Genomic DNA, 8,153 nt, shown 5'->3' with positions numbered 1-8,153 from the left:
CACACACACACACACGGGTAAATGATGGTACTTTTACTTGTGTAAACTGTTTCTTTCCAGCTCGACTAAACACAAACTGGTAGAACCTTCTGGGCTGGGCTGGGCTGGGCTGGGCTGCGCTGCGTTGGCTGCCCTCGATGCCTTTTGGGTGTAATTGTTTTGCTGATGAATCACCGCTGCATCCAGTAAAAACAAAAAACAAAAAAAAACACATTCAGCTTAAAGCAACACAGTCAAAACAGGTGGTGCGCGTCCGCCCCCCACCCCCCTCCCCACAGTAGATAGTTCTGGACATTAAAAACAGAGGGACCAGTTGTCCCCCTTTTCATTTAAAGCGTCTAGTCGATCAGCACATGTGATGGGGGGGGGGGGTGGGGGTGGGGGTGGGGGGTCATGTCTAGCTGACAGTTGTCAACACAGGTCATGTGGTCGGACCATGTGCTTCAGTACCAGGGGTCCCTGGCTTCTGCTGGAGCCCCTGCTGTGGCACGATGGCTTATATCAGATTTACAGAGCATCTAAATCCATATTTAATTAATCTATAAATAGGATCTACAGATACATCTTTTTTTTGCGATATCATAGTAATGTATATACAGTATATAAAATTGATACTTCATTCAGATAGTTTTGTTGCTGCTTGTTGTTCATGCCATGCACAAACTATATCAAGCCTGATGCTTTGAATGCATGGATGGGAAATTGGCTTTATGCAACAATTCTATAAACAAGGTGGTTTTTCTTAAAAAGGGGAATTTCATACAACAAATTAAAAAATGTTTTTGTCATTTATTCGGCTCCACCAACAAAATTTGTTCCTTCAGGATTCCATTAGCTGAGAGAAGTGTTGCCAAGCATCATATTAACTGTTCCCTGACTGCAGGGCAGTGGGGTAAAACATCCGGGTGGTGTTACACGGTGTATCAGCACTCATGGAGTGACCCTCGTCCGATCAAAGTACTCCACCACAACTAGATGTTGTACTAAACAACTGTAGACTAAGCGTTCTCATAATACTCAACATTCAACGATTGTGTTTTTCTGAGGCTCGCCCTCCGTAACGGAGAGAATCCATTCAAGGTCTCCATATCACAGAGGGATAAACACGACCGCATGTTAGGAAAGAGAGGGCGACGTGGGTGTGATCTGAGGACGTGCCTCGGCAGTGACTGGACGCCGCGTTCACCCCGTCAGGGTTTACAGCGTCTTTGCACCAGATGAGACGGCAGCGCAGACAGGCTCGAGCCAACGAGAGACAGAGCAAAACATCTGGCAGCTGAAATCTGCCAAAACCAGGAAATCAATCTGCCCATGGTATCCGCTTTGCACAGTCTATGAACCAGGATGAGAGTCGACTTCGTAAACGGACGGATAAGGAAAGAGCTCTTGATTTCAATGGAAGGTTTACGCCTGTAAACAAAATCGTCCACAAACTCCTGGAGAGCAAAGAAAAGCAACTCATTTGAGCCGGAAAAGCCTTCATTAAGTCCCTAAATGTGTGACATCTCAAGATGGGAGTTACATAGCAGATCTCCACCATTTACCTCCAGGTGATGGTCACCTACAGCTGCAGGCACCAGCTGCACAAAGTTTCATTGATAAGCGCTCCAACCTCTCCACATCGGAGGAGCGGCCTAGTTTCCTTAGCAAGCAGAATCTAAAACAAGGGCCGTCTCATCACAGTACGACCAACCACAATACTACAATCCGAGAAGTTGCTTTATTTCAAAACATGAAATTTTTTTTTAATAAAATAAAAGGCCGGTTAAATCCTGGCTCTGAGGTGGAGGCAAACTAGTTCTTCCGCTCACTCATTGAAGAAGAGAGGACACACCCCGGCCAAACTCCCTTTTACATCAGTCATTCTCCACACGTCCACACCGAACCCTCACTTCCACGCCCGCTGGACTGCTTTGGAGGGATGGGCGGAAGAATTGATGATAATCCCAGATAATTATAGGAAACTTTACACGATCCCGGTTTTAAAGAATCCAACGGAGGTTCTACGGTATCTCATCACCGTAACTCAAAAACATCAAATTTTTTATAGGTCATGTCTTCCTATCACTCTTAGTTTAGGCTTCTAGCGATATCACTGAAAAGGCAACAAATTATATTATTGCTTTATTGCCCAGTCCTGTATCTCTCCCGCCCCTGGAAAGAAGGAAGTAATCAGGGAACTGAGGGGGAGTTCATTGCCATGGGGGACTTGGAAAGGGTTTTGGATTTTAATGTTTTGAAGCTCGTATACATGAAACGCGCATTATTTTGCAAGGACAGATTTAATAGTCGAAATCGAAGCATGGGAACCAGAGGGCGGGTTATTCCGAAAGTACTGGAAGGTTCCGCCGTCTGATCAGTTTAATCCATGGATCTCCCTCAATTTCCCTCTGCCGCGGCGGCAGCGGCGGCCGTGTAGTTTGGATTGGGAGGACGGGTTTCCCGCGGAAAACCTCTCTGGGTTTTCAGACAGCACCTCACTCATTTGGCTTCTTTCTTTCCATAACTCTTCACCACACCAACACATACACACATTTCTTGCAGGCACAAAACCACCCCCCTAGGCGCGCGCGCGCACACACACACACAGACACACACACACACACACACACACACACTTTCCTAACGTTTAGTCATTCCTTCTGATGGATGAATACTGATGGACGGCCAGACACATGCACAAACACGTAAGAAAACGTCCAGGGCGGAGCTCCAACCCCCCTTTTCTTTTCTTTCTTTTTTTTTTCCCGCATAAACGTTTCCACGGTGAGGAAGAACACTCAGATGGCTATGGTTAGAGGGCTAGGCTGCCGTTGTCAAGGATACAGGGATAGTGTTTGGGAGCCAGAGGGTGTTCCCTGCGAGGACCCCGGAGGTGGCCGAGGATATGCCGCAACCAATCCACTGTCAAGACCTAATGGCTTTCATATGAGCCGTTACATAACTCGTCTCTCTGGGTTTGGATTGAGAGTTTCCCCAAAAGATGAGAAATAAAAAAAGTGCGCTTTTTAAGCGTCTCAAACGCTACACTCCCATCTCAAACATGATCTTTTCTGCGATAGTAGGCATACAGACGGTTTTTATCAACATACACAAACCTTACTATGACTGCATTTGCACATCCTTCTGACCTTTGTTAGCCTATAAACACATGTGTAATGTGATTCTTCTGCTACCACTACGGGTCAGAGACTATCTAAGCTGTGAATATACAACCTTCTGGCTTTGTGAGTCCCTTGCATTATGAAATTAACTATGACTTTAACTACATTTTGGGTGCACTGACACTCTGCCGAGGCCTGGAAGCCCACTGCTTACTGTGGAAACAAAAATGACCGAACAAGTTCCACTCACTCAGGTTTGTTCCCAAACTCACGCTGTACTAATGGTCCAGAATCCCGCCCCCCAACTGTAGCCAAGAAAAACCTGTATAATAACCATGAATGAATATTAAACGAGTCATATGTGGAACCAGAATGCCCTGGAGGGATTATACCTCCCAGCTGGCCTGGGAATCCCCAGGAGGAGCTGGAAGAAGTGGCCAGGGAAAGGGATGTTTAGGCCACCGTCAATCTCAATTATATTATACCTATATTATATTATATAAAATCACTCATTTGAATTGAGCCTTGAGTTTTTATTTCTGTGATTTTATTATTGTACTTTGCATTTATATCATATATTATATTATTTAGTTATTATATTTATTATCATTATTATTATTATTATTATTATTATTATTATTATTATATTATTATTGATTAATCAATTGTATGCTTCATAACTACATTAACAAATATAAACACAGCAGACAAGAATCTTTATTATTCATCATCATTATTATTGTTATCATATATTTCTTTACAGTTTAATTATGACCATTAACATCTGGACAGGTAGAACCCCTCTGAGCCTTTCAATCACCTTTTCCTTTTCATGTCCACATCAATATTTCTTTCAGCTGAGTAAACAAAAAAAAAAAAAAAAAAAAAAAAAAAAGAATTCCAGGAATGCTGCTTTTCCATTTTCCTCCAGGACCTGCCGGATTCTGCCCAAAGCAGTCCGGGATAATTCCCTAACACTGTCAAGTCAAATCTAGTGAAAGTATGCCACTTTATCACTGTTACAGTTGCAAATCGCTTCACAAGCCCCTGAAGGTGCATTCGGATGATTGGTGCTAAGACCCCACACGCAGTTGTTGAATGATACATTTCCTATGGAGGGAGTTTTGGCGTCCTAATTGCTACCCCTGGGTACCCCAGAGTACCACCTGAAATTTACCCTGAGTTATGACGCCGACCTTTTGATATGTTAACCAGCAGAAAGACTCAAAAGTTCCAAAATTAAGAATTAAACTCTTTAAGACAGCACACCGTTTCAGATAATCACTGGACATTTGGGTTGATGCAGGTTCACTTTGCGTCGAAACAACGTCTTGCCATGTGTCGGTGGCTTCAGACACTAGACAGGGAACCAAAAACTCCCCGAAACTGCTGAAGATAAAAAAAAAAAAAAAATGTAAAAGAGGAAACCTGGAGGAAGGGACCGGGAAGAATAGGGTTTACCCCTCCAAGGATACACAGAGCGGACAGAAATACCATGGCAACAGGAAACAGAGTGAGAAAAATGCAAAAACTCTTACTTCCTCTTTGAAAGGTCTTTTCTTGATTTATCCTGCACCGCGAGACTTATTGTCACCCAGCTGCGTTGCACGGCTTTTTACCGAGACACACCAAACATGTAAGTGCAATGCAGGAAATGATGCGGTGACCGGTTCCAGAGGAGGAAGTCCACAGCCCAAAGTGTCATACGCAGTTATATGGCAGGTCACACATCCCAAGGAACACAAACATCTCAAATATCCTTGTCACCAAACGCCTGACACAGGACACCATGGCCGTCCCATCAATATTTGAGCGAGGACCACCTGGACATGTGCCCACGATCCAGACCGGGCAGTTAAAATAGGAGTTAAGTCCACGAAAGACTTGTGCACGTCATTATTCCTCCTAAAGTAGCAGTCTCATATGGGTGTCATTAGGTAGGCCTTTAAAATAAAGGGTAAATAGGGGCTTTCACACATTCACTCAGAACAGCTTTGTCATGATGAAAGGATGATAAAACTTAGAATTTGTCACCATATGAGATCTAAAATAGTATCTTTCAAACTACAGTAATGTTACAACATCATACTTTAAGATCACCATGGAAGTCAATGAACCTCAGCTGGATCCATTACCGAGGCGATGTTAAATTCATGTCACTAGTGTCACTGTGTGAAATTCTCTATGATTCTCATGATCGACAAGATCTCGCGTGTCACACGGTCCTACCTACCTGAACCACGGACCTACCTGAACTTTGTGTCAAAAAAAACAACAACAAAAAAACCCCAAACATCTAGCGTATCTAGAGGGCGACGGGAAGGAAACCAGAAGCATGGAAAGCGATCGCTTTTTAGAGGAGTACCGCCACATATCCACAATGCTTTCCAATGCGAGAGCTTTATGTCGCGTTCTGTGCTCCGTGGGGGTCTGCCTCAATAACAATGTGCAACGTGCCCATTTTATTGTTGCACACTTATCCAATGCTGTTGTAAACATAGCACAGGAGGTGTCTGGTTGCAAACATCAGCCAAGCGTCGAGCACATCTTATAAAAGACCCAGTGACTATGGAATGAGACTGTTACCTTCATCTTAGGGTTGAAGGTCAAAGGATCGGAATCTGGGGTGTACACACACGCACACTGGCGGGAGGAGAGCACCTGCTTAGAACGATGGTTAAAAGCAAAGAGATCAAAGCACGTTTGTCTCAGAACCCTGCAACAGAAAGTGCCAGAATCCCAACGCTAAGGAGGAGTCGGCACACGAGACACTCGGACGGATGAGCGCACACCACTGACTTCATCAATGTGCTTGAGGAGTTTAATTAGGCTTATTACCTCCTCCTCCGTTTGTTGAGCAAGGCCCGGGCTGCTTGCTTAGCAAAATAAAATCACGCCCAGCCAACACCTGCAGTGTGCAACATCATTTGAAGCACGATCCCGGCTCGGTTCACCCCATACGCGGAAATCGCCCAATTCAAACAGTAACGCAAATAGCGACGTGAAACCGGGCCAAACCCCGGGGCAAGATCTACCCGCTACAGCTGGATCCGGCCTGGCTTCAGTTTGTCTTTCACAGTGGCCCAAAAACCAATGCAGATGAGGAAGGGTGCAAGGGTCAGAGCTGACAAATCCATTCCAAACCCAGGCCAGATAGGGGCATGGGCGTTGCGGTACCCGATCGCGTCAGCACAGGGCGGACCTTCTAACCGTCCGGGCTTCCCGAAGACGCCCACAATGAACCGAGAGGTTGCACAGGCTGACGAAGAAGCGTAATGTGGGCCGAACAGCCGACAATGCCTGGTGGGCCACTGAAGCCACCGGCACATCAGAGTGCTGCGGTCACGCTGCCGATAAGATCAGGGATTGAGTCATTATAGCATGGCCTCGCCATCTCCTCACCCATCCAACCAAATGAATAGAATACAATAACTTTCCACATCCCCTTAAATGATTCTACCCAGCATCTCATCATCCATCCAACAACATTAATGACCTCGGGGAGCATAGAATACAATGGAATGGAACAAATTAGAACATCTCGACTGTTCCCAGGCCACCGAAATCCATTCTACTTGACGCCAGAGTGATCCAGTGATCAATGTTTATTTGGGCGTCTCCATTTACACGGTGGAACAACTGACGACAACAACTGCCGGCGGTGGAGTGGGGTGGGGTGGGGGTGGGGGGGAGGGTGGGGTTGGGGGGGCTCCAATGTCACTCGTGTGCCCCGACTCTCTCCACGAAATTGAAACTTCATTTTTCATGACCCGCTCCTGTGTTTATAGCAAAATACCGCGTCCGCTCGCCTGGATCTTTTCACCTATTTCTGCTGATCAAGCGTCTTCTCGGGAGTGACCGGGCAGTGTCCGTCACGCTCGCTTGATTCATCTGCGTGGAATGTCGTCGCCGTTGTCTGTTCATAACGGTTTTTGCCGCAAAAAAAAAACAACCCACAGCGTCCTCTACCTGCTGACTCCCAAACAGCGGACGGAGGATTGCCGGAGACGCAGGTTACAAAATGTACGGATAAATCAATACGCTGTTAAATACAGTAAACATTCACTCTCAAAGGAGTATTGTTATAGGAAAGGGGTGATGTTGCTGTTGCCGGGACAACTCTATTTCGCCTCCCAGGACATATTCCATGACTTTCCCCCCCCCTGATATTACACAGATTGCAGGTTCTCCAGGTTTTCCAGGTTCTCCAGGTTTTCCAGGGGGCGTGGGGCCCGGGCGAAGAAGCCCGACCGTTCGGCTCAAGTCCGGCCCGGTCACTTCGTATTCACGCCAACACGCCGTGGTGGGGGCTGAACATGGGTGCGGGGGGCACGCCCTAACGTCACTGTCCACGCCGACTGCGGCGGGAGAAGACACGATACGATGCGATACGATACGATACGATACCACACCACTTTATTTACACTACTCTTCAATGGCGGAAGAAGTACTCCGGCCGTCACAATAAAAGCACAACTACCTTGACACAAATATACTCGAGTAAAAGTGAAAGTAACACGTTGACATTAATACTTAAGTAAAAGTAAAATACGTAACTGCTGTTTAATGTACTTAACGTATTGTATTAATATATATATATATATATATATATATATATATATATATATATATATATATATACAAATAAATGTGATTTATTTTTACTTTTTTTTTTTTTACTGAAGCCTCTAAAGCTGGGATGGAGCTTGAAGCAGCGGTCATCGTGTGATGCGTGTTTTTCGTGAATGTAACTGAAGTTAAAGCGCGACTCGACGGGTTTTAATACAACAACACATGGTTTAAATCCGCGCTCTTTACCTTGTTGGGAGTTGGTTTTCCCTGTGGAGCAACGTGGAGCTCTGCCGTTATACTTCCAGTCCGACCAGGCATCCGACCGTTCTGGGATTGTCACTTTCCGCTCGGACGCGATCGACTTCGGGTGGAATGGAGCGCCCGTTTCAGCTGGCGCTCGGATCCGTTGTGCTTTCAGTCAAAAAAACAACAACCCGTGTTTTCAGCGCAAAATCCGGGGGGGGATCAACTAGCGGT

At 45.6% G+C, this 8,153-nt stretch overlaps 1 protein-coding gene across 1 annotated transcript in view; it reads right to left on the bottom strand.

Annotated features, from left to right (window-relative positions):
• dnmbp (dynamin binding protein) overlaps positions 1 to 8,153 on the bottom strand; it is a 62,705-nt gene extending 54,552 nt beyond the window's left edge. The window contains exon 1 of the mRNA XM_080021018.1: positions 7,923 to 8,153. The gene's annotated coding sequence lies outside the window, so the exon portion shown is untranslated. The remainder of the gene's footprint in view (positions 1 to 7,922) is intronic.

This window comes from Zeus faber (genome assembly GCF_960531495.2).
Source record: "Zeus faber genome assembly, chromosome: 20".
Taxonomy (NCBI): domain Eukaryota; kingdom Metazoa; phylum Chordata; class Actinopteri; order Zeiformes; family Zeidae; genus Zeus; species Zeus faber.
This window is presented reverse-complemented; position numbering and strand designations above follow the sequence as displayed.